The sequence below is a fragment of the Leptodactylus fuscus genome, chromosome 3 (assembly GCF_031893055.1).
Source record: "Leptodactylus fuscus isolate aLepFus1 chromosome 3, aLepFus1.hap2, whole genome shotgun sequence".
Classification (NCBI taxonomy): domain Eukaryota; kingdom Metazoa; phylum Chordata; class Amphibia; order Anura; family Leptodactylidae; genus Leptodactylus; species Leptodactylus fuscus.
In genome coordinates, this window is record NC_134267.1 from 10225175 (window position 1) to 10252903 (window position 27729).

General features: G+C 45.5%; 1 protein-coding gene and 1 long non-coding RNA gene across 2 annotated transcripts in view; one reads left to right on the forward strand and one right to left on the reverse strand.

The window, feature by feature from the left end:
- Nucleotides 1-27729, reverse strand: part of CAMKMT (calmodulin-lysine N-methyltransferase) — a 308776-nt gene that overhangs the window by 219455 nt on the left and 61592 nt on the right. The gene's annotated exons all lie outside the window — the stretch shown is intronic.
- LOC142197037 (uncharacterized) lies at nucleotides 3946-4598 on the forward strand. The gene is made up of 3 exons (XR_012715289.1): nucleotides 3946-4033; nucleotides 4131-4329; nucleotides 4428-4598. It is a non-coding gene; the product is annotated as an uncharacterized LOC142197037 (long non-coding RNA).

Here is a 27729-nt window from a genome sequence, read left to right on the forward strand (position 1 = left end):
CTAAACTTGGGATTCTGGGCTGGTTCCAACTTAAGGTCACCTGATCGATGACAGAGCCTGGCACGTGAGTCCTCCTTTCTTCTTTACTTGTTCCACGTGTATTACTATCAGGATTGTCTATACTGTATGACCAGGAGTCGGAACCAGTGTGGAAATCCAAGGTTGGGGTGAGATAGGACACATCTTCATAGAATGTATATTTAAAGCCACTGGATAACCCCCTTTAAACTTGTGACACACAGAGATAAGGGGCCACCTACTTTTTTTTTTTAAATAAACAGCGCCACTTTTGTCCATGGGCAATGCCTGGTATTGCAGCTCAGTCCCACTTATATGTGTCTACCATTCCGTAAATCTATGATCTCCACCAGCTTCGACAAAGAGAATTTTTGAAAAAACCTTTAGAAGTTTGACAGAAAGACCATACAATGAGAGGCTGAAGGCTCCTAAAGGAGGGAGTGTCGAAACCTCCTTGAAACAAGACTCAGATTGTGTTATGATTAGACATGGCAACTAAGTCATGAAAAGGCGCAGAGATTCCGAATCCAGACAGATGTCTGTAAGATATAAAGGATAGAGAACCTTCCGACAAGATCTAATGACTTCATGTTTCTCGACTTGGATGATTCAAGGTGAAATCCGATATATATATTTATGTTTTTAGTCCTAAGGCCTAATCTTGTGACTTTGCTCTGCAGGGTTTTCATCTGTGGACTATTGATAGAGAAATGTCCCCTCTATCAGTGGTGTTGAATTCAAAGGGTTAAGGCTATGCACATTAGACGACCATCAGCTGAACAGTCCATTGGCTCCGAGCTTTGTTTCTCAACACCTCCATACATAGACATACTTGGCCAAGCGTACGGGCATAGAGAGAAGAAGGTACTGAAGACATATCTGTCAACGCTTTATCTCCTCAAACACAAAATCGGGCATGTGGACAACCAACATCCTGATCCATTACCCCATTAGGGTTGAGCCGATCTTGAGATTTCAGGATCAATTTTAAAATTCGATTTCTGATCATTTTCCAGCCGATCTCGATCGTGAAATTTGCTCAATAGCCGATCGGGATCTGATCTTTTCCGATCCCGATCACTCAACCCTAGTCAACAATGCTTCTCTGTGGGAAAAGTCACTTTTAGGGTTGAGCCGATCTTGTGATTTCAAAATGCGATTTCCGATCATTTTCCAGCCGATCCCGATCGTTAAATTTGCTCGATCGCCGATCGGGATCTGATCTTTTCCGATCCCGATCGCTCAACCGTATACCCCATACATTTGCCATCAGAAGTGGATTGGATTGAACCCATGAACATTCGATGGTTGTCTGGTCTTGCCAAAATTGGGTAACTGAGTAATGTGTAAGGCCATATTAGGAACCAAAGATTTTACATGGCAAAAATGGGACTGTGGAGGGCTGTGGAGTTGGGACGAGTTTTGGGTAGAGTCGGAAAAAATTTACAGACCTCGACTACGGCTTCAAAAAAAAAGATCAATTAATTCTAACAATTATTGATACTGTATAATATTTAGATGAATAGTTTGTTACGTATTTGCTTTTACAGGAATCAATCACTTGCTTTTTAATGAATTTTTTTATTTTTGTTCAATACACATGAATGGGGGTTATTCACAGCCTGTCAAAATATAGGTCAGGTTCTACTTTTGTCCATTTTTACGGATCCTTCCATTACACTCATATGTACGAGGGATTTGTGAATTTGGGAGAATTTGGCCATGAAAAACGTAAATTTTTCGAGAACGTTTTACACTTTGTTGTGTGAATGTAAAGTAAACCACCGATAGTTCTTTATAGATGGGGGGGCTAGGTGTCCCAAATAGCCCTGTTTTAAATCTGTCAATATTGAAAAAAAAAAAACGTAATGGGGTATTCAAGTTACAAGTGTTTACCTCCTATCAGCTATCTCCAGCGGTCTACATTCAATAGAGTGGAGTGGCGTGTGATCTGTGACCAGGCGCCCTGGTTATAACTGGGGTACAGAACACTCCAGTTTGCGAGATCTGTGGGGGTCTCGGATAGGGGATAACTTGTAGTTGGAATACCCCTTTAACTAGTGTCTGTACTCCCAGCTGTGCAGTTGTTCGGTTAAGCCGGCGCCAATACACAGCTGGGGAGAGTACATGCGTCTGAGGTCTGGTACATGCGCAGTGAAAGTGTGCTTCCCCTCCTTCCCTAAATAACTGCTCAAAGTGCCAGAAGAAACGGAAATTAGAGGGATCCTATCATTAAAATCAATTTTTTGGTCCCTAACAAATAGGAATAGCCTTAAGAAAGGCTATTTGTCTCCTACCTTCAGAGGTCTTCTTCGCGCCGACGTTCCGTAGATATCCCGGTTTTCGCCGGCAGGAAAATGAGTTTTCTTGCAGCACTGGGGGCAGGCCCCAGCGCTCAAACAGCACTGGGTGCGTCCCCAATGCTACGAGAGAACTCTCCAGCTCCGCCTCCATCTTCTTCAGGAACAGGGTCTTGACGCGTCTTCTTCTGGGGGCAAAGCCAACTGCGCTTGCCCGCCGGCCACAAGTAAATGGCCGCTTACACAGTAAGTGTAAGTAAATGTAAGCGGCCATTTTCTTGTGGCCGGTGGGCATGCGCAGTCGGCTTTGTCCTAGGCCTAGGAATTTGAAGCCAACCCCTGGAAGAAGATGCATCAAGACCCTGTTCCTGAAAAAGATGGAGGCGGTGCTGGAGAGTTCTCTCGCAGCATTGGGGATGCCCCCAGTGCTCTTTGAGCGCTGGGGTCCGCCCCCAGTGCTGCGAGGGAACTCATTTGCATACCGAAGAAAACCCAGTTTTCTACGGAACAGCGGCGCGGAGAAGACATCTAAAGGTAGGAGACAAATAGCCTTTCTTAAGGGTATTCCTACGTGTTAGGGACAAAAAAATTCAATATTAATGATAGGATCCCTTTAAATGTATTTTTCAACATGGACGCAGACAGATGTAAACCCTGGTCCAAAATAACCCAGACAGGTTCCCTTTAAACCCCCAGAAAATCCCTTGAAATAGCTGTATTAAAAAATATAGCTTGTATATATTTATATCACTGCCTGCCTATATGTATAATGTAGACGTTACATTGCCTCCGACTCCGTGGAGAGACGGAACGCGTCAAATGAACCCCCTGAACCATCATTATAGATTGTGATCTCACATTGTGCTTGTGCCATAAGGAGATAAAAGAACTTGCCCACGGTCATAAAACTGGGTCCTGCACCTATAGCGCAGCCCTGACACCATCAGAAAAGCTCTTCACATTGAGACGTGGAAGGCACTGGATTAATACTTTTATTTCCGCACCTTCTGAACTCTCTATACAAACATTATTAAACCGACGGCAGTATTCGGACGCGAGATACACAGGTTTACCAATGTCACACTGCACAATGCTTTAGTCTCTGTTCACATCCAAAGAGAAATTCAGAAATCTGATGATTTTAGGTGACCAGAGGGCATTGCATTATGAGAGGTGTAACCTATGGACCTACAGTGATGGGTCACATGACTATTTGGGTAAGGCTAACCATGTAGCGGCTGCCATGTCTGCTTAGGATATAAACAGAGAAGAACATGAATGAAGAAATCTTCTCAGGTAGAAATTATCTAGAAAGTGACGTCTCCTTTCCCATCTCACTTGTCAATAGTGGAGTCTCAATGGGACATTTCTGGGATTTTTTTGAAGCCGGTTCAGTGCCCGTATAGTCCTGGAGTGTAAGGACACACGTCACTGCTGTAGATAAGAAGTCGGCACTGCCTCGTGGGATCTGGCGGGGGTCAGTGGTAGATGGGTACTGGGATGGGTGGGCAGGCTTTATATTTATTATTGTTCACCTCTTGTGATCATCTCCTTAGAAGGAAATTTGGAAAGAGATTTAATGCTTTTCACATTAAAACAGTCTTGAAGAAAGTGACATGTGGTAGAAGGGGTGAGGTGTAATAAGAAGGGGCGCAGTGTAGTCAGAAAGGAAGAAGTGTAGTCAGAAGGAGCGAGGTGTAGTCAGAAGGGACGAGGTATACTCAGAGGGCCAAGGTGTAATCAGAAGGGGCGCGGTGTAGTCAGAAAGGGCGAAGTGTAGTCAGAGGGGCGAGGTATACTCAGAGGGGCAAGGTGTAGTCAGAAGGGTCGAGGTGTAGTCAGAAGGGAAGAAGTGTAGTCAGAAGGGGTGAAGTATAGTCAGAAGGGGTGAAGTATAGTCAGAAGGGGAGAAGTGTAGTCAGAAGGGTCAAGGCGTAGTCAGAGGGGTGAGGTGTAGTCAGAAGGGGCGAGGTGTAGTCAGAAAGGGCGAATTGTAGTCAGAAGGGACGAGGTATACTCAGAGTGCCAAGGTGTAGTCAGAAGGGTCGAGGTGTAGTCATAAGGGGCAAGGTGCAGTCAGAAGGGGCAAGGTGTACTCAGAGGGGTGAGGTGTAGTCAGAAGGGGCAAGGTATAATCAGAAGGAGAGAAGTGTAGTCAGAAGGGGTGAGGTGTAGTCAGAAGGGGCAAGGTATAATCAGAAGGAGAGAAGTGTAGTCAGAAGAGGTAAGGTGTAGTCAGAAGAGGAGAAGTGTAGTCAGAAGGGGTGAGGTGTAGTCAAAAGGGGCAAGGTATAGTCAGAAGGGCCAAGGTGTAGTCAGAAGGGACGAGGTGAAGTCAGAAGGGGCAATGTGTACTCAGAGGGGTAAGGTGTAGTCAGAAGGGGTAAGGTGTAGTCAAAAGGGGAGAAGTGTAGACAGAAGGGGATAAGTATAGTCAGAAGGGGAAAAGTGTAGTCAGAAAGGGCGAAGTGTAGTCAGAAGGGGTGATGTGTAGTAAGAGGGGGCAAAGTGTAGTTAGAAGGGGTGATGTGTATTAGGCTAACATATCTTTGCAGAATAATACACACATCTGACCAGTGTTCATATACTATGTAGGGGAATAATGATGATCATAAGTAAACTAAAATATATATAAAAAAAAACTCAGATCAAATATAAAATGTATTGAAAATGATATGAGGCATCACTATAGACAGATAGAAAAGATACAGTACATAGATATAGAATAGACACATATAACAAAGAAGGAATAAAACAAAGGCTAGTATATAGAAACATAGACGCAGATATGAGACAGAGAAATGAAAGATCAAAATGGGATAGATAGATAGATAGATAGATAGATAGATAGATAGATAGGAGATAGATAGATAGATAGATAGATAGGCGATAGATAGATAGATAGATAGATAGATAGATAGGAGATAGATAGATAGATAGATAGATAGATAGATAGGAGATAGATAGATGATAGATAGATAGATAGATAGATAGATAGAAGATAGATAGATAGATAGATAGATAGATAGATAGATAGATAGCTATGAGATAGATAGATAGGAGATAGATAGATAGATAGATAGATAGATAGATAGATAGATAGATAGGAGATAGATAGATAGGAGATAGATAGATAGATAGATAGATAGATAATAGATAGACAGATAGATAGGAGATAGATAGATAGATAGATAGATAGATAGGTAGATAGATAGGAGATAGATAGATAGGAGATAGATAGATAGATAGATAATAGATAGACAGATAGATAGGAGATAGATAGATAGATAGATAGATAGATAGATAGATGATAGATAGATAGATAGATAGATAGATAGGAGATAGATAGATAGATAGATAGATAGATAGGAGATAGATAGATAGATAGATAGATAGATAGATAGGTAGATAGGTAGATAGATAGGAGATAGATAGATAGGAGATAGATAGATAGATAGATAGATAGATAATAGATAGACAGATAGATAGGAGATAGATAGATAGATAGATAGATAGATAGATAGATAGATAGAAGATAGATAGATAGATAGATAGATAGATAGATAATAGATAGACAAATAGATAGATAGATAATAGACAGATAGATAGGAGATAGATAGATAGATAGATAGATAGATAGATAGATAGAAGATAGATAGATAGATAGATAGATAGATAGATAGATAATAGATAGACAAATAGATAGATAGGAGATAGATAGACAGATAGATAGATAGATAGATAGATAGATAGATAGATAGGAGATAGATAGATAGATAGATAGATAGATAGATAGATAGATAGATAGATAGGAGATAGATAGGAGATAGATAGATAGATAGATAGATAGATAGGAGATAGATAGATAGATAGATATTTTCTATTAACCCACTGAACCAAACACTCAGACGACTACTGATGGGCTATTGTTCGCTTTCCATAAGTGGCACATGGCTTGTTTTCTTGAAGTGTAACATTCCAGGTCGGGGTTAAATCCGAGAATCCACCACAAAGCCCGATTCGGTGCTCTTTTGTTTCCTGCCTAATTTTACAGTAACGGTAATTATTTATAGTCACCAACCTTGGCGGACAATTCCTGTGATAATACATGAAAGGACTGGGTCATGCTCTCGGCCTCCCACCTTCTCTCAGGTTATCGGGTGATATGTAATTAAAAGTGTGACATAGGACTTTTAAGAAAAGATAAGCTACTTAATTTTTATTTTCTTAAAAGGAAACCAAAAACTTCCATTGCTATCAAATTTCAAAGAAGATCCCGTCGTCGTCGGTTTTCGTCTCCGCGTTCCACGTCCTGGCAGAAGCAGAGCGGTGTAAATTTACAGTAACTGCCGCCATCTATAGGAGTCTGGGGGTACTGCGCCATTGCTTGTTAGTTCCCTCTATTGGGGACTGATAAGTGAACCAAATCTGCAAGCACTTTTCTTAACAGCAGGTGTCCTCACTTTTACTGCAAATTTACTTCAAATACATTAGTTTAAAAGCTTTTCCATGTTTTGTAAAGCAAACACTAACTTCTGGCTGAAGGGGGGAAAAAAAGAAGTATCAAGGTGGTTTAGGGTAGCAAAACATGACCCTCGAAACTTTGCAATTCATTTGAGTTTTGAAGGAAATGAGATTGCGGGTAATAGATGTCAATCCCTCCTCGGTTTCTGGCAGCGCTGGGAAGTCTTGCTGGTTTGCAGGTGTTAGATTAATTGGGAATGGACCAGTAAATTGGACAAGAAAACATAAATAATATATCAAGTCATCTGAATACGAGAAGGAGAGCGAGAGGCAGAGGATGTGGCGGAGAAGAGCAAGATGGCAGCCATATTCATCGCAACGCTGTCATAGTCCAGGGGGAGGTATATACACTGATGGCAATACAGGAGCAGGATATGGACAGGAGAGAGTATACTGATAGATTATATGGCACAAGAGAGGCAGAGATAGATAGATAGATAGATAGATAGATAGATAGATAGATAGACAGATAGATAGGAGATAGATAGATAGATAGATAGATAGGAGATAGATAGATAGATGATAGATAGATAGATAGATAGGAGATAGATAGATAGATAGATAGATAGATAGATAGATAGATAGATAGATAGAAGATAGATAGATAGTTAGATAGATAGGAGATAGAGATAGATAGATAGATAGATAGATAGATAGATAGATAGATAGATAGATAGATAGATAGATAGGAGATAGATAGATAGATAGATAGATAGATAGATAGGAGATAGATAGATAGATAGATAGATAGATAGATGATAGATAGATAGATAGATAGATAGATAGATAGATAGATAGGAGATAGATAGATAGATAGATAGATAGATAGATAGATAGATAGATAGGAGATAGATAGATAGATAGATAGATAGATAGATAGATAGATAGGAGATAGATAGATAGGAGATAGATAGATAGATAGATAGATAGATAGATAGATAGATAGATCGATCGATAGATAGATAGGAGATAGATAGATAGATAGATAGATAGATAGATAGATAGATGTCATGATATATGGAAGATAGGTGATATATATCATGACATATTGAAGATACATAGATAGATACGATACATAGTGCATAGATAAATAGAGATATCATGATAGATAGATAGATAGATAGATGAATGAATAGATAGATAGATAGATAGATAGATAGATAGATAGATAGATAGATAGATAGGAGATAGATAGATAGATAGATAGATAGATAGATAGGAGATAGATAGATATATAGATAGATAGATAGATAGATATCATGATATATGGAAGATACATAGATAGATACGATACATAGTGGATAGACAGAAATATATCAAGATACTTAGATATAAAAAAAAATCATAGAAATAATAGATATGGATAGATGACATCAAAACAGACTAATACATAGATATATAAAACTAATAGTGATAATTATAGACCAACAGATCAATACACAAATATATACAAATTAATAACGAGAACTCCAGACCACAGTCAGACAGAATGATAGATACAATTTTATATAAATGTTAGAGATATAAATATAAAAATCAGTACATTGAGACGACAGACAGATAAGTAGATGTATAGATGATAAATACATGAGATTTATAAAAGCTCAGGGACATAAATATACAGAGATAAACTACTAGTGACATATAATAAATGGTTAACAGATATTTTGGTATATAAAAGTGCATATAAATATAGAAAATATAGACAAACAATAAACATCAAGATGGACAGATAGAAAAACGGAAAGAAAAATACTGTATATGGATTATTTGACATAGATAGATACACAGATATTCAAAAACTAAGAAAAATGTAACAGCAGTAACTTTGGGGGACACGACCCCGACATTGTGCACAGCGGTCGCCCAATCTACACATTAGGTAACAAATAACAATTATCTTCACCAGCATCTTGTAGAAAAGCGGAAAAAACTTTACTGGAGTGAAGGTGTTTTTGGCTCCAATAAATATTTTTCCATTTTTCTACAAGATACTGGCGGAGATCTTTTACTTACGTAGATAAATAGATACCAGTAAAGTCCAAAGCAACAATGTGAAAATGTAAAGCCCGGGAGATTGGTAAAAAGTTCCTCTTGTAAATGAAAACAAAGAAACGGCAACATATAAAGTGAAAAAAAAACGGATTTTATGTATATGTGCAACCATTAATTTTTTGGAATGCTGCCATTTCTTTGGAATAGATAGATATAACAGACAGATACATAGATAGCTAGAAAGAAACAGTTACAGGGCTGGGGTGATATGCTGGTTCTGGTGACAGTAACTTATCTATCTGCAGGGCTGGGGTGATATGCTGGTTCTGGTGACAGTAACCTATCTATCTGCAGGGCTGGGGTGATATGCTGGTTCTGGTGACAGTAACTTATCTATCTGCAGGGCTGGGGTGATATGCTGGTTCTGGTGATAGTAACCTATCTATCTGCAGGGCTGGGGTGATATGCTGGTTCTGGTGATAGTAACCTATCTATCTGCAGGGCTGGGGTGATATGCTGGTTCTGGTGACAGTAACCTATCTATCTGCAGGGCTGGGGTGATATGCTGGTTCTGGTGACAGTAACCTATCTATCTGCAGGGCTGGGGTGATATGCTGGTTCTGGTGACACTAACCTATCTATCTGCAGGGCTGGGGTGATATACTGGTTCTGGTGACACTAACCTATCTATCTGCAGGGCTGGGGTGATATGCTGGTTCTGGTGACAGTAACCTATCTATCTGCAGGGCTGGGGTGGAATGCTGGGTTTGGTGACAGTAACCTATCTATCTGCAGGGCTGGGGTGATATGCTGGTTCTCGTGACACTAACCTATCTATCTGCCAGACTGGGGTGGAATGCTGGGTTTGGTGACAGTAACCTATCTATCTGCAGGGCTGGGGTGATATGCTGGTTCTGGTGACAGTAACCTATCTATCTGCAGGGCTGGGGTGATATGCTGGTTCTGGTGACAGTAACCTATCTATCTGCAGGGCTGGGGTGATATGTTGGTTCTGGTGACACTAACCTATCCAACTGCAGGACTGGGGCGATATGCTGGTTCTGGTGACAGTAACCTATCTATCTGCAGGGCTGGGGTGATATGCTGGTTCTGGTGACAGTAACCTATCTATCTGCAGGGCTGGGGTGATATGTTGGTTCTGGTGACACTAACCTATCTATCTGCAGTACTGGGGTGATATGCTGGTTCTGGTGACAGTAACCTATCTATCTGCAGGGCTGGGGTGATATGCTGGTTCTGGTGACAGTAACCTATCTATCTGCAGGGCTGGGGTGATATGTTGGTTCTGGTGACACTAACCTATCCAACTGCAGGACTGGGGCGATATGCTGGTTCTGGTGACAGTAACCTATCTATCTGCAGGGCTGGGGTGATATGCTGGTTCTGGTGACAGTAACCTATCTATCTGCAGGGCTGGGGTGATATGTTGGTTCTGGTGACACTAACCTATCTATCTGCAGTACTGGGGTGATATGCTGGTTCTGGTGACAGTAACCTATCTATCTGCAGGGCTGGGGTGATATGCTGGTTCTGGTGACACTAACCTATCTATCTGCAGGGCTGGGGTGATATGCTGGTTCTCGTGACACTAACCTATCTATCTGCCAGACTGGGGTGGAATGCTGGGTTTGGTGACAGTAATCTATCTATCTGCAGGGCTGGGGTGATATGCTGGTTCTGGTGAGAGTAACCTATCTGCAGGGCTGGGGTGATATGCTGGGTCTGGTGACAGTAACCTATCTATCTGCAGGGCTGGGGTGATATGCTGGTTCTGGTGACAGTAACCTATCTATCTGCAGGGCTGGGGTGATATGCTGGTTCTGGTGACAGTAACCTATCTATCTGCAGGGCTGGGGTGATATGCTGGTTCTGGTGACAGTAACCTATCTATCTGCAGGGCTGGGGTGATATGCTGGTTCTGGTGAGAGTAACCTATCTGCAGGGCTGGGGTGATATGCTGGTTCTGGTGACAGTAACCTATCTATCTGCAGGGCTGGGGTGATATGCTGGTTCTGGTGACAGTAACCTATCTATCTGCAGGGCTGGGGGGGATATGCTGGTTCTGGTGACACTAACCTATCTATCTGCAGGGCTGGGGGGATATGCTGGTTCTGGTGACACTAACCTATCTATCTGCAGGGCTGGGGTGATATGCTGGTTCTGGTGACAGTAACTTATCTATCTGCAGGGCTGGGGTGATATGCTGGTTCTGGTGACAGTAACTTATCTATCTGCAGGGCTGGGGTGATATGCTGGTTCTGGTGACACTAACCTATCTTTCTGCGGGGCTGGGTTCATATGCTGGATTTTGGCAATATATTATAAATGTTAGGGGTCTCACCTCTAGGACTCACATCTATAACATATTTTCCAACTTTCAAAACACTGATGGATCAAGCAAAAAAAAAAACAAAAACACCTTGCTCCTTTCTTCTGCTGTTCTTTCTTGTCTCTGCTCCTGGAGGCTTCGAGGAGCAGCAGATGCCATGTAAGTGATGTCCCTACATTTCGCCTATTTCTCCCAAGTCACCAGAACCAGTAAAAAGGGCCAAATGGTGATTAAGGGAGCGGCTGTCCTACACCAGACCAGGACAGGACCCGGAATCCAGAACAGTCCTGCTGAATCTAGGACAATTGGGAGGTATGCCTATAGGGTAATCCGGTGAACCGCATAACCATACACCCATGAGGAGGCTGAACAGAGAGGTGGTCATTCATCTACTGTAAAGTCTATAGGAGTTCTTTGGGGCATGATATACAGTAATGCAGAATGTCTGATCACTTGGACCCCAAATATCACCTATTGAAGAGTCAGAAGGCCGTCACCCATAAGCATAAGACTGTCGGGCAGTCCTGGCAAAATTAGTAGGTTCGGTATTGGGACTATTAGCTGATGTTGAGCAGTTCTATGGTCCGTTTAGGTTCAACCTACTGTTTCTCTCTGCTTTATGTCTCGACAAGATCCTAAGGGGATTGTTTTTGTTTTTCATTGGAGTTAAGGGTGAAGTCACACCTTTTTCTAGTCCGGTATTAGAGGGTGGAGCCATTCCAGTGGGTTTCTTAAAGGTCTATGGTCAGAACACCTAATCCCCATTCAGACTTTGAAAAGTGAAGAAGAACTTGAGGTGGACTTCTCCCTTAGAATCTATTTCTTAGTTTCCCTTTATTTACCATTTTCCGCTCCCCCGAGGCGCATTCTGTCTCTGACCCTGCGGCTAAACTGCGGAATCTACAGCAAGACTGAAAAATGGGCCAGAGAATCAGGACAGGATCTGATCCTCCCCAAAATTAGTGGTAAATTCCTCTGCGTGAACGGGGCTTAAGATGGTTAAACTAAGGGGTTAATCTTCATTTTCTTACGCCAATACACCATAGTGTCTCATCAACCATTCCTCCAACTGCCCCATACACTTTCACTTACATTGGCCACACACACATCTGATTTCAATGAGAAAAGGAGGGTAAGCCAGTCTTCGGACATCTCTGGTGGTCTCCAAACATAAGATCAGGAATGATAAAATCCAACATGCCCAATCCTTCCTTCCCTCGATATCATTTACCAGATGGGGGGCTTCTAAATTCATAAGGCAGTCGGGCGGTCATGCCAAAATTGTCAGATTTGACTTTTTCCTAGTTTAGGTTACGTTCACATCGGTACTGGAGTCTCCATTGGAGACTCAGTTACAAATTCCGACAAAAATTGGTGGCGTCACGAGTCCTGTGCGGAGAATATTTGCCTCCATCGGTTTCTGTTTAATAATGATGGACACCCAATGGACTCCCATTATTGTCAATGAGGACTGTCAGTCTCTATGTGTCACCAATGTTTTAGTGGTCCGCCTATCCATCATTCAGGTTCCCCCACGGAGCTGAACAACAGCAATGCTATGTATGCTATGTATGATCCTAGCGTAAGCCAATAAAAAACTTTAACTTCGGATTACCTCGTTGGAACGAAGTGGTCGTTGGATATCCCACTTTCTTCTGGACAGCCATTATCCAATTTCGGATTACTTTATTGGAACAAAATGGTCATGGGATATCCCACTTTCTTCAGGCCATCCATCATCCAACTTCGGATTACTTTATTGGAACAAAGTGGTGGTGGGATATCCCACTTTCTTCTGGCCATCCATTATCCAACTTCGGATTACCTTATTGGAACAAAGTGGTCATGGGATATCCCACTTTCTTCAGGCCATCCATCATCCAACTTCGGATTACCTTATTGGAACAAATTGGTCATGGGATATCCCAATTTCTTCTGGCCATCCATCATCCAACTTCGGATTACTTTATTGGAACAAAGTGGTGGTGGGATATCCCACTTTCTTCTGGCCATCCATTATCCAACTTTGGATTACCTTATCGGAATGAAGTGGTCATGGGATATCCCATTTTCTTCTGGCCATCCATCATCCAACTTCGGATTACTTTATTGGAACAAAGTGGTGGTGGGATATCCCACTTTCTTCTGGCCATCCATTATCCAACTTTGGATTACCTTATCGGAATGAAGTGGTCATGGGATATCCCATTTTCTTCTGGCCATCCATCATCCAACTTCGGAATACCTTATTGAAACAAAGTGGTCGTGGGACATCCCACTTTCTTCTGGCCATCCATTATCCAACTTCAGATTACCTTATTGGAACAAAGTGGTCATGGGATATCCCTCTTTCTTCTGGTCAGTGCACTACCTGTCCACCGTTTCCTGCCACCACCACATTTTTACACACAATTTTCGGTTGCTTGGTCCCTGGGTAACGCAGCAGCTGTCCATCCAGCAACTCCAGGAATAACCACTACTTTGTTGAGGCGACATTTTTTTTATTTATGATTTAATACATAAGAGGACATATTGAGCAATGATCAAATTTTTATCATTTAGACATTCACATTTTCCACCGATCTGAAACGTGGCTATGTAGATCCGTCTGTTTTGTATATATTGCGCAGATTAGTGACACGCTGGGCTACATGTACATTAATACACCACAGCGATTCCACCTGACCTTTCAATTGAAGCCGCTTCCATTTTAGGGTTTGCAATAGATTACAGTATTAATAATGACAATACTTTAGGATTCATTTAGTACATAATTTCAGAATTTCCGCCGTATCTTCATCCTGAAAGCACTTTGTAGATACCATTCAAAAACTGTAATTTTCTCTGAGGATATAGCGCCAAATTACAATATCTACTCAAGACGAGCACTAATACATCGCTGCCCCGAGGACAAAATGCATTTTAAATGTCTCGAAATGTATCATGAAGAAGCTCTGCCCTTTTTCGGCAGCAGATTGTAAACGTATACTGTTTTTATTTTATAATCCCTTTATAGAGGCAACGAACAAGCCGCATCTTGTGCGAGGACGACACCGAGCAAAGCTTAAAAATAGAGCTGCGGAATTACTGTAGCATTTATGTACCGAATCGAACACCCGGGGACAAGTCAGCTCTTCTGAAGTCAACTGTGTAAAATGTCTAAGACTGTCAATAACTGTTACGCTGATCTTCATAAGACGTTTAGTGCCGGACTGACTCGGTTTAGTACCGCGCAAACGCAGAAGTGGGAAACGTGTTGCAAAGTGAGAAGGCTTTCAGAAACGGAAGGGTTAATAGTTTATTTTTAATAAAATCCCATCAATATTTGGTGTGACCGTTGCTCTTTGGAGTGATGATCCAGCCCTGATCTCATCATCATCCAGTGGCATGAAGAGACAGACGGATCGGAGCAAGCAACATCCACAGTAGATCTGGGCTTAGTTCTCCAAGATGGCGAGGACAACCTCCCTGCCAAGTTCTGCCCAAGACGGTCATCTAAGTCAGGGCCAATCAGGTGATCAGTGTTTGGACATGTGACCTTCTAGTATCACTTTGCCTTGCTAGGTTCCTAACGTAAAGCAGTGCTAAAAAAAAGTTCCCAGTGGTGCAATGTACTTTATCGCAACAAAAAGATGACAAAAACATTCCAAGGCGAACTGAGGCAATCCGGTACCTTGCAGAGTAAAAGTCTATGGGGCATACTGAAATCCAAAAACACAATCTTTCTTTCCCTCAACATCAATCCCATACACCATACATGATGATGCAGTTCCAACAAAATTGGGCAAAATTGGAAGGCTTGAGCAACACTGATCTACATTGTATGGCCACCTTTAATTTAAGGTGCTGTATAGTAAGACAAGCCCTATTTGAAGGGTCTCCCATTGACTTTGAGGGTAGCGTTGGCAGAACCATGGTCTGCCATTATTATCAGGGAAAGTGTTCCATTAGTCCTCAATTTTCTTTCAGCCAAAGACTTATCTTGCAAGTCCTCAGCCCAAATAAAAGAACTGTAACGCGTTTCATTTATAATATTGGTTCACTTATGAGATGGGGGCTTTGGGCTTCTTCAGGCTCCAGGTTGGACTGCTACCTTGCCAATCCATATAGCTATACGGTCATCTTTGTAATGTAAGGACAAGTCCAATCCCCTAGATGGAGAACCCCTCTATGTTGTACCTCTTTGCGCTGGATAATGAAGAGGACCACCAAAAACACCAAAAATATCCCTCTATTAGGTCATCAGATCTAACAGAACATATTGAGAGGGCTCGTCCAAAGTGGACAATCCATTTAGGATTTCCATTAATCTGTCTCAATATAACTGGGGCACGCTGTAGAACTGACCAGAACAAAATATAAACCAAACAACAATCAAAAGTTAAAAGACATCCAACCACCTCTTCGTCAATGGTGCTGAGAGCAGAAGCGGCTTCTGTGACCATTCGGTGGCTCAGTGGTTAGCAGCACTGGGGTTCTGGGTTCGAATTGGAACAAGGGCAACATCTGCGAGGGGTGTGTATGTTCACTACGGATACTCCAAAAATATACGGTTAGGTAAATTGGTTCCCCATACAAATAACTGATACTTGTGCGTGTTGGGGATGACAAAAGAGCTATAGGGACTAGAGATGAGCGAACAGTGTTCTATCGAACTCATGTTCGATCGGATATTAGGCTGTTCGGCATGTTCGAATCGAATCGAACACCGCGTGGTAAAGTGCGCCATTACTCGATTCCCCTCCCACCTTCCCTGGCGCCTTTTTTGCTCCAATAACAGCGCAGGGTAGGTGGGACAGGAACTACGACACCGGTGACGTTGAAAAAAGTAGGCAAAACCCATTGGCTGCCGAATACATGTGACCTCTAATTTAAAAGAACAGCGCCGCCCAGGTTCGCGTCATTCTGAGCTTGCAATTCACCGAGGACGGAGGTTTCCGTCCAGCTAGCTAGGGCTTAGATTCTGGGTAGGCAGGGACAGGCTAGGATAGGAAGGAGAAGACAACCAACAGCTCTTGTAAGAGCTAAATTCCAGGGAGAAGCTTGTCAGTGTAACGTGGCACTGACAGGCTCAATCGCCGCAACCCAGCTTTCCCAGGATCCTGAATGGAATACACTGTCAGTGTATTCCCGTATACCCGATATATACCCCGATACCCGTTCCAACGGTGTGCCCCCCCACCTTCACCCCAGAAATACCCTGCAAGTCCCCTAGCAATAGAATTGGGGCTATATACACCCACAATTTTTACTACTGGTATACAGTGCCATTGTCTGACTGGGAATTCAAAGAGTATATTGGGAATACAAATACCCTCATTTCTTGCTACTGCCATATAGTGCCAGTTTCTGACTGGTAATTCAAAGAATATATTGGGGTTACGTGCACCCACAATTTTTACTACTGGTATACAGTGCCATTGTCTGACTGGGAATTCAAAGAATATATTGGGGTTATAAATACCCTCATTTCTTGCTACTGCCATATAGTGCCAGTTTCTGACTGGTAATTCAAAGAATATATTGGGGTTACGTGCACCCACAATTTTTACTACTGGTATACAGTGCCATTGTTTGACTGGGAATTCAAAGAGTATATTGGGAATACAAATACCCTCATTTCTTGCTACTGGTATACAGTGCCATTGTCTGACTGGGAATTCAAAGAGTATATTGGGAATACAAATACCCTCATTTCTTGCTACTGCCATATAGTGCCAGTTTCTGACTGGTAATTCAAAGAATATATTGGGGTTACGTGCACCCACAATTTTTACTACTGGTATACAGTGCCATTGTCTGACTGGGAATTCAAAGAGTATATTGGGAATACAAATACCCTCATTTCTTGCTACTGCCATATAGTGCCAGTTTCTGACTGGGAATTCAAAGAATATATTGGGGTTACGTGCACCCACAATTTTTACTACTGGTATACAGTGCCATTGTCTGACTGGGAATTCAAAGAATATATTGGGGTTATAAATACCCTCATTTCTTGCTACTGCCATATAGTGCCAGTTTCTGACTGGTAATTCAAAGAATATATTGGGGTTACGTGCACCCACAATTTTTACTACTGGTATACAGTGCCATTGTCTGACTGGGAATTCAAAGAGTATATTGGGAATACAAATACCCTCATTTCTTGCTACTGCCATATAGTGCCAGTTTCTGACTGGGAATTCAAAGAATATATTGGGGTTACGTGCACCCACAATTTTTACTACTGGTATACAGTGCCATTGTCTGACTGGGAATTCAAAGAATATATTGGGGTTATAAATACCCTCATTTCTTGCTACTGCCATATAGTGCCAGTTTCTGACTGGTAATTCAAAGAATATATTGGGGTTACGTGCACCCACAATTTTTACTACTGGTATACAGTGCCATTGTCTGACTGGGAATTCAAAGAGTATATTGGGAATACAAATACCCTCATTTCTTGCTACTGCCATATAGTGCCAGTTTCTGACTGGGAATTCAAAGAATATATTGGGGTTACGTGCACCCACAATTTTTACTACTGGTATACAGTGCCATTGTCTGACTGGGAATTCAAAGAATATATTGGGGTTATAAATACCCTCATTTCTTGCTACTGCCATATAGTGCCAGTTTCTGACTGGTAATTCAAAGAATATATTGGGGTTACGTGCACCCACAATTTTTACTACTGGTATACAGTGCCATTGTCTGACTGGGAATTCAAAGAGTATATTGGGAATACAAATACCCTCATTTCTTGCTACTGCCATATAGTGCCAGTTTCTGACTGGGAATTCAAAGAATATATTGGGGTTACGTGCACCCACAATTTTTACTACTGGTATACAGTGCCATTGTCTGACTGGGAATTCAAAGAATATATTGGGGTTATAAATACCCTCATTTCTTGCTACTGCCATATAGTGCCAGTTTCTGACTGGGAATTCAAAGAATATATTGGGGTTACGTGCACCCACAATTTTTACTACTGGTATACAGTGCCATTGTCTGACTGGGAATTCAAAGAATATATTGGGGTTATAAATACCCTCATTTCTTGCTACTGCCATATAGTGCCAGTTTCTGACTGGTAATTCAAAGAATATATTGGGGTTACGTGCACCCACAATTTCTACTACTGGTATACAGTGCCATTGTCTGACTGGGAATTCAAAGAGTATATTGGGAATACAAATACCCTCATTTCTTGCTACTGCCATATAGTGCCAGTTTCTGACTGGGAATTCAAAGAATATATTGGGGTTACGTGCACCCACAATTTTTACTACTGGTATACAGTGCCATTGTCTGACTGGGAATTTAAAGAGTATATTGGGAATACAAATACCCTCATTTCTTGCTACTGCCATATAGTGCCAGTGTCTGACTGGGAATTCAAAGAATATATTGGGGTTACGTGCACCCACAATTTTTACTACTGGTATACAGTGCCAATTTCTAACTAGGAATTCAAAATGCGCAAGGCTCCCGGAAAGGGACGTGGACGAGGCCGTGGGCGAGGTCGGGGGAATGGTTCTGGGGAGCAAGGTAGCAGTGAAGCCACAGGGCGTCCCGTGCCTACTCCTGTGGGGCAGCAAGCATTGCGCCACTCCACAGTGCCAGGGTTGCTTGCCACATTAACTAAACTGCAGGGTACAAACCTTAGTAGGCCCGAGAACCAGGAACAGGTCTTGCAATGGCTGTCAGAGAACGCTTACAGCACATTGTCCAGCAGCCAGTCAGACTCTGCCTCCTCTCCTCCTATTACCCAACAGTCTTGTCTTCCTTCCTCCCAAAATTCCGAAGCTTTACAGAACAATAACCCAAACTGTCCCTGCTCCCCAGAGCTGTTCTCCGCTCCTTTCATTGTCCCTCAACCTGCCTCTCCACGTCACGATTCCACGAACCTAACAGAGGAGCATCTGTGTCCAGATGCTCAAACATTAGAGTCTCCTCCATCTCCGTTCGATTTGGTGGTGGATGACCAGCAACCCACCCTCATCGACGATGATGTGACGCAGTTGCCGTCAGGGCATCCAGTTGACCGGCGCATTGTGCGGGAGGAGGAGATGAGACAGGAGTTGGAAGAGGAAGTGGTGGATGATGAGGACACTGACCCGACCTGGACAGGGGGGATGTCAAGCGGGGAAAGTAGTGTGGATGTTGAGGCAGGTGCAGCACCAAAAAGGGTAGCTAGAGGCAGAGGCAGAGGTCAGCAGCTTAGGCGAAGCCAGGCCACACCCGGAATCTCCCAAGATGTTCCAGTTCGTACCCAGCCCCGAAAAACTCCCACCTCGAGGGCACGTTTCTCGAAGGTGTGGAGTTTTTTCAAGGAATGCGCCGAGGACAGATATAGTGTTGTCTGCACAATTTGCCTCTCGAAATTGATTAGGGGCTCTGAGAAGAGCAACCTGTCCACCACTTCAATGCGCCGTCATTTGGAATCCAAGCACTGGAATCAGTGGCAGGCAGCAACGGCAGGACAAAGGCCGCCTGCCGTTCACGCCACTGCCACTGCCTCTGCCTCTGCCACTGCCACTGCTGACTGTGCTGGCGATGCACTCCAGAGGACGAGCCAGGACACCACTTCATCTGCCTCCGCCACTTTGTTGACTTCTACCTCATCCTCCCCTGGTCCTGTCTTATCTCCTTCTCCTGCACCATCAAAGGCACCATCAGGCGTTTCTTTACAACAACCCACCATCTCTCAGACATTGGAGCGGCGGCAGAAATACACTGCTAACCACCCACACGCGCAAGCCTTGAACGCCAACATCGCTAAACTGCTGGCCCAGGAGATGTTGGCGTTCCGGCTTGTTGAAACTCCCGCCTTCCTGGACCTGATGGCAACTGCGGCACCTCGCTATGCCGTCCCTAGCCGTCACTACTTCTCCCGGTGTGCCGTCCCCGCCTTGCACCAGCACGTGTCACTCAACATCAGGCGGGCCCTTAGTTCCGCGCTTTGCACAAAGGTCCACTTGACCACCGACGCGTGGACAAGTGCATGCGGACAGGGACGCTACATTTCACTGACGGCACACTGGGTGAATGTAGTTGAGGCTGGGACTGCTTCCCAAACTGGCCCGGTGTACCTCGTCTCCCCGCCTAACATTCCTGGCAGGGACACGAGAAGAACACCCCCCTCCTCCTCCTCCTCTACCGCCTCCTCCTCCGCCACCGCCTCCTCCTCCGCCACCGCCTCCTCCTCCGCTGTTAGATTGACCCCAGCTACGAGTTGGAAACGTTGCAGCACTGGCGTTGGTAGACGTCAGCAGGCTGTGCTGAAGCTGATCAGCTTGGGGGACAGACAGCACACTGCCTCCGAGGTGAGGGATGCCCTCCTCGATGAGACGGCAATATGGTTTGAGCCGCTGCACCTGGGCCCAGGCATGGTCGTTTGTGATAACGGCCGGAACCTGGTAGCAGCTCTGGAGCTTGCCGGACTCCAACATGTTCCATGCCTGGCCCACGTCTTCAACCTAGTGGTGCAACGTTTCCTAAAGAGCTACCCCAATGTTCCAGAGCTACTGGTGAAAGTGCGGCGCATGTGCGCCCACTTTCGCAAGTCGACAGTAGCCGCTGCTAGCTTAAAATCTCTCCAGCAACGCCTGCATGTGCCACAACACCGGCTTTTGTGCGACGTCCCCACACGCTGGAACTCAACGTTTCAGATGTTGAATAGAGTGGTTGAGCAGCAGAGACCTTTGATGGAATACCAGCTACAAAACCCTAGGGTGCCACAAAGTCAGCTGCCTCAGTTTCACATCCATGAGTGGCCATGGATGAGAGACCTTTGTGACATCCTACGGGTCTTTGAGGAGTCCACAAGGAGGGTGAGCTCTGAGGATGCGATGGTGAGCCTTACAATCCCGCTCTTGTGTGTTCTGAGAGAATCCCTGATTGACATCAGGGATAACTCAGATCACACAGAGGAGTTAGGGATAGCATCCGATCCGTCACAGCTGGAGAGTAGGTCCACACATCTGTCCGCTTCACTGCGTTTAATGGAGGAGGAGGAGGAGGAGGAGGAGGAAGAAGAGTTGTCCGATGATGTGATGGTGATACAGGAGGCTTCCGGGCAACTTCGAATCGTCCCATTGTTGCAGCGCGGATGGGTAGACATGGAGGATGAGGAGGAAATGGAGATTGAACTTTCCGGTGGGGCCAGAGGAGTCATGCCAACTAACACTGTGGCAGACATGGCTGAGTTCATGTTGGGGTGCTTTACAACCGACAAGCGTATTGTCAAAATCATGGAGGACAACCAGTACTGGATCTTTGCTATCCTTGACCCCCGGTATAAAAACAACATCTCGTCTTTTATTCCGGTAGAGGGGAGGGCCAATCGCATCAATGCTTGCCACAGGCAATTGGTGCAGAATATGATGGAGATGTTTCCAGCATGTGACGTTGGCGGCAGGGAGGGCAGTTCCTCCAGTAGGCAACCAAGTTCTCACCGGCCCACACAAACGAGGGGCACACTGTCTAAGGTCTGGGACACCTTGATGGCACCCCCTCGCCAAAGTGCCGCCACGGAGGGTCCTAGTGTCACCAGGCGTGAGAAGTATAGGCGCATGTTGCGGGAATACCTTTCCGACCACAGCCCTGTCCTCTCCGACCCCTCTGCGCCCTACACGTATTGGGTGTCGAAGTTGGACCTGTGGCTTGAACTTGCCCTATATGCCTTGGAGGTGCTGTCCTGTCCTGCCGCCAGCGTCCTATCTGAGAGGGTGTTCAGTGCAGCCGGTGGCATCATCACTGACAAGCGCACCCGTCTGTCAGCTGAGAGTGCCGACCGGCTCACTTTGATAAAAATGAACCACCACTGGATAGAGCCTTCATTTTTGTGCCCACCTGTGTAAAGCACCCCAACATGAAACTCCATGTCTGTACTCAACCTCTCCAATTCCTCCGCATCCTCATACTCATCCACCATAAGCGTTGCACAATTCTGCTAATACTAGGCTCCCTCCAACATGATTTCCCCCAACTCTGCTGGTTAGAGGCTCCCTCCACCCTGATTTCCACCAACTCTGCTGGTTAGAGGCTCCCTCCACCCTGCTTTCCCACAACTCTGCTGGTTAGAGGCTCCTTCCACCATGAATTTGCCAAAACTGGGCTGTTTAGAGGCTCCCTCCACCATGAATTGGTCCAAACTGGGCTGGTTAGAGGCTCCCTCCACCATTAATTGGTCCAAACTGGGCTGGTTAGAGGCTCCCTCCACCATGAATTTGCCCAAACTGGGCTGTTTAGAGGCTCCCTCCACCATGAATTTGCCCAAACTGGGCTGTTTAGAGGCTCCCTCCACCATGAATTGGTCCAAACTGGGTTTTTTAGAGGCTCCCTCCACCATGAATTGGTCCAAACTGGGCTGGTTAGAGGCTCCCTCCACCATGAATTGATCCAAACTGGGGTGGTTAGAGGCTCCCTCCACCATTAATTGGTCCAAACTGGGCTGGTTAGAGGCTCCCTCCACCATTAATTGGTCCAAACTGGGCTGGTTAGAGGCTCCCTCCACCATTAATTGGTCCAAACTGGGCTGGTTAGAGGCTCCCTCCACCATGAATTTGCCCAAACTGGGCTGTTTAGAGGCTCCCTCCACCATGAATTTGCCCAAACTGGGCTGGTTAGAGGCTCCCTCCACCATGAATTGGTCCAAACTGGGGTTTTTAGAGGCTCCCTCCACCATGATTTGGTCCAAACTTGGCTGTTTAGAGGCTCCCTCCACCATTAATTGGTCCAAACTGGGCTGGTTAGAGGCTCCCTCCACCATGAATTGGTCCAAACTGGGTTTTTTAGAGGCTCCCTCCACCATGAATTTGCCCAAACTGGGCTGTTTAGAGGCTCCCTCCACCATGAATTTGCCCAAACTGGGCTGGTTAGAGGCTCCCTCCACCATGAATTGGTCCAAACTGGGGTTTTTAGAGGCTCCCTCCACCATGAATTGGTCCAAACTTGGCTGTTTAGAGGCTCCCTCCACCATGAATTGGTCCAAACTGGGGTGGTTAGAGGCTCCCTCCACCATTAATTGGTCCAAACTGGGCTGGTTAGAGGCTCCCTCCACCATTAATTGGTCCAAACTGGGCTGGTTAGAGGCTCCCTCCACCATGAATTGGTCCAAACTGGGTTTTTTAGAGGCTCCCTCCACCATGAATTTGCCCAAACTGGGCTGTTTAGAGGCTCCCTCCACCATGAATTGGTCCAAACTGGGCTGGTTAGAGGCTCCCTCCACCATGAATTTCCCAAAACTTGGCTGTTTAGAGGCTCCCTCCACCATTAATTGGTCCAAACTGGGCTGGTTAGAGGCTCCCTCCACCATGAATTGGTCCAAACTGGGGTTTTTAGAGGCTCCCTCCACCATGAATTGGTCCAAACTTGGCTGTTTAGAGGCTCCCTCCACCATGAATTGGTCCAAACTGGGGTGGTTAGAGGCTCCCTCCACCATTAATTGGTCCAAACTGGGCTGGTTAGAGGCTCCCTCCACCATTAATTGGTCCAAACTGGGCTGGTTAGAGGCTCCCTCCACCATGAATTTGCCCAAACTGGGCTGTTTAGAGGCTCCCTCCACCATGAATTTGCCCAAACTGGGCTGGTTAGAGGCTCCCTCCACCATGAATTGGTCCAAACGGGTTTTTAGAGGCTCCCTTCACCATGAATTGGTCCAAACTTGGCTGTTTAGAGGCTCCCTCCACCATGAATTGGTCCAAACTGGGTTTTTTAGAGGCTCCCTCCACCATGAATTTGCCCAAACTGGGCTGTTTAGAGGCTCCCTCCACCATGAATTTGCCCAAACTGGGCTGGTTAGAGGCTCCCTCCACCATGAATTGGTCCAAACTGGGGTTTTTAGAGGCTCCCTCCACCATGAATTGGTCCAAACTTGGCTGTTTAGAGGCTCCCTCCACCATGAATTGGTCCAAACTGGGGTGGTTAGAGGCTCCCTCCACCATTAATTGGTCCAAACTGGGCTGGTTAGAGGCTCCCTCCACCATTAATTGGTCCAAACTGGGCTGGTTAGAGGCTCCCTCCACCATGAATTTGCCCAAACTGGGCTGTTTAGAGGCTCCCTCCACCATGAATTTGCCCAAACTGGGCTGGTTAGAGGCTCCCTCCACCATGAATTGGTCCAAACTGGGGTTTTTAGAGGCTCCCTCCACCATGAATTGGTCCAAACTTGGCTGTTTAGAGGCTCCCTCCACCATTAATTGGTCCAAACTGGGCTGGTTAGAGGCTCCCTCCACCATGAATTGGTCCAAACTGGGTTTTTTAGAGGCTCCCTCCACCATGAATTTGCCCAAACTGGGCTGTTTAGAGGCTCCCTCCACCATGAATTGGTCCAAACTGGGGTGGTTAGAGGCTCCCTCCACCATTAATTGGTCCAAACTGGGCTGGTTAGAGGCTCCCTCCACCATTAATTGGTCCAAACTGGGCTGGTTAGAGGCTCCCTCCACCATGAATTTGCCCAAACTTGGCTGTTTAGAGGCTCCCTCCACCATGAATTTGCCCAAACTGGGCTGGTTAGAGGCTCCCTCCACCATGAATTGGTCCAAACGGGTTTTTAGAGGCTCCCTTCACCATGAATTGGTCCAAACTTGGCTGTTTAGAGGCTCCCTCCACCATGAATTGGTCCAAACTGGGGTGGTTAGAGGCTCCCTCCACCATTAATTGGTCCAAACTGGGCTGGTTAGAGGCTCCCTCCACCATGAATTGGCCCAAACTGGGCTGGTTAGAGGCTCCCTCCACCATGAATTGGTCCAAACTGGGGTTTTTAGAGGCTCCCTCCACCATGAATTGGTCCAAACTTGGCTGTTTAGAGGCTCCCTCCACCATTAATTGGTCCAAACTGGGCTGGTTAGAGGCTCCCTCCACCATGAATTGGTCCAAACTGGGTTTTTTAGAGGCTCCCTCCACCATGAATTTGCCCAAACTGGGCTGTTTAGAGGCTCCCTCCACCATGAATTGGTCCAAACTGGGTTTTTTAGAGGCTCCCTCCACCATGAATTGGTCCAAACTGGGCTGGTTAGAGGCTCCCTCCACCATGAATTGGTCCAAACTGGGGTGGTGAGAGGCTCCCTCCACCATTAATTGGTCCAAACTGGGCTGGTTAGAGGCTCCCTCCACCATGAATTGGTCCAAACTGGGCTGGTTAGAGGCTCCCTCCACCATTAATTGGTCCAAACTGGGCTGGTTAGAGGCTCCCTCCACCATGAATTTGCCCAAACTGGGCTGTTTAGAGGCTCCCTCCACCATGAATTTGCCCAAACTGGGCTGGTTAGAGGCTCCCTCCACCATGAATTGGTCCAAACTGGGGTTTTTAGAGGCTCCCTCCACCATGAATTGGTCCAAACTTGGCTGTTTAGAGGCTCCCTCCACCATTAATTGGTCCAAACTGGGCTGGTTAGAGGCTCCCTCCACCATGAATTGGTCCAAACTGGGTTTTTTAGAGGCTCCATCCACCATGAATTTGCCCAAACTGGGCTGTTTAGAGGCTCCCTCCACCATGAATTGGTCCAAACTGGGGTGGTTAGAGGCTCCCTCCACCATTAATTGGTCCAAACTGGGCTGGTTAGAGGCTCCCTCCACCATTAATTGGTCCAAACTGGGCTGGTTAGAGGCTCCCTCCACCATGAATTGGTCCAAACTGGGGTTTTTAGAGGCTCCCTCCACCATGAATTGGTCCAAACTTGGCTGTTTAGAGGCTCCCTCCACCATTAATTGGTCCAAACTGGGCTGGTTAGAGGCTCCCTCCACCATGAATTGGTCCAAACTGGGTTTTTTAGAGGCTCCCTCCACCATGAATTTGCCCAAACTGGGCTGTTTAGAGGCTCCCTCCACCATGAATTGGTCCAAACTGGGGTGGTTAGAGGCTCCCTCCACCATTAATTGGTCCAAACTGGGCTGGTTAGAGGCTCCCTCCACCATTAATTGGTCCAAACTGGGCTGGTTAGAGGCTCCCTCCACCATGAATTGGTCCAAACTGGGGTTTTTAGAGGCTCCCTCCACCATGAATTGGTCCAAACTTGGCTGTTTAGAGGCTCCCTCCACCATTAATTGGTCCAAACTGGGCTGGTTAGAGGCTCCCTCCACCATGAATTGGTCCAAACTGGGTTTTTTAGAGGCTCCCTCCACCATGAATTTGCCCAAACTGGGCTGTTTAGAGGCTCCCTCCACCATGAATTGGTCCAAACTGGGTTTTTTAGAGGCTCCCTCCACCATGAATTGGTCCAAACTGGGCTGGTTAGAGGCTCCCTCCACCATGAATTGGTCCAAACTGGGGTGGTTAGAGGCTCCCTCCACCATTAATTGGTCCAAACTGGGCTGGTTAGAGGCTCCCTCCACCATTAATTGGTCCAAACTGGGCTGGTTAGAGGCTCCCTCCACCATTAATTGGTCCAAACTGGGCTGGTTAGAGGCTCCCTCCACCATGAATTTGCCCAAACTGGGCTGTTTAGAGGCTCCCTCCACCATGAATTTGCCGAAACTGGGCTGGTTAGAGGCTCCCTCCACCATGAATTGGTCCAAACTGGGGTTTTTAGAGGCTCCCTCCACCATGAATTGGTCCAAACTTGGCTGTTTAGAGGCTCCCTCCACCATTAATTGGTCCAAACTGGGCTGGTTAGAGGCTCCCTCCACCATGAATTGGTCCAAACTGGGTTTTTTAGAGGCTCCCTCCACCATGAATTTGCCCAAACTGGGCTGTTTAGAGGCTCCCTCCACCATGAATTGGTCCAAACTGGGGTGGTTAGAGGCTCCCTCCACCATTAATTGGTCCAAACTGGGCTGGTTAGAGGCTCCCTCCACCATTAATTGGTCCAAACTGGGCTGGTTAGAGGCTCCCTCCACCATGAATTTGCCCAAACTGGGCTGGTTAGAGGCTCCCTCCACCATGAATTGGTCCAAACTGGGTTTTTTAGAGGCTCCCTCCACCATGAATTTGCCCAAACTGGGCTGGTTAGAGGCTCCCTCCACCATGAATTGGTCCAAACTGGGGTTTTTAGAGGCTCCCTCCACCATGAATTTGCCCAAACTGGGCTGTTTAGAGGCTCCCTCCACCATGAATTGGTCCAAACTGGGTTTTTTAGAGGCTCCCTCCACCATGAATTGGTCCAAACTGGGCTGGTTAGAGGCTCCCTCCACCATGAATTGGTCCAAACTGGGGTGGTTAGAGGCTCCCTCCACCATTAATTGGTCCAAACTGGGCTGGTTAGAGGCTCCCTCCACCATTAATTGGTCCAAACTGGGCTGGTTAGAGGCTCCCTCCACCATGAATTTGCCCAAACTGGGCTGTTTAGAGGCTCCCTCCACCATGAATTTGCCCAAACTGGGCTGGTTAGAGGCTCCCTCCACCATGAATTGGTCCAAACTGGGGTTTTTAGAGGCTCCCTCCACCATGAATTGGTCCAAACTTGGCTGTTTAGAGGCTCCCTCCACCATTAATTGGTCCAAACTGGGCTGGTTAGAGGCTCCCTCCACCATGAATTGGTCCAAACTGGGTTTTTTAGAGGCTCCCTCCACCATGAATTTGCCCAAACTGGGCTGTTTAGAGGCTCCCTC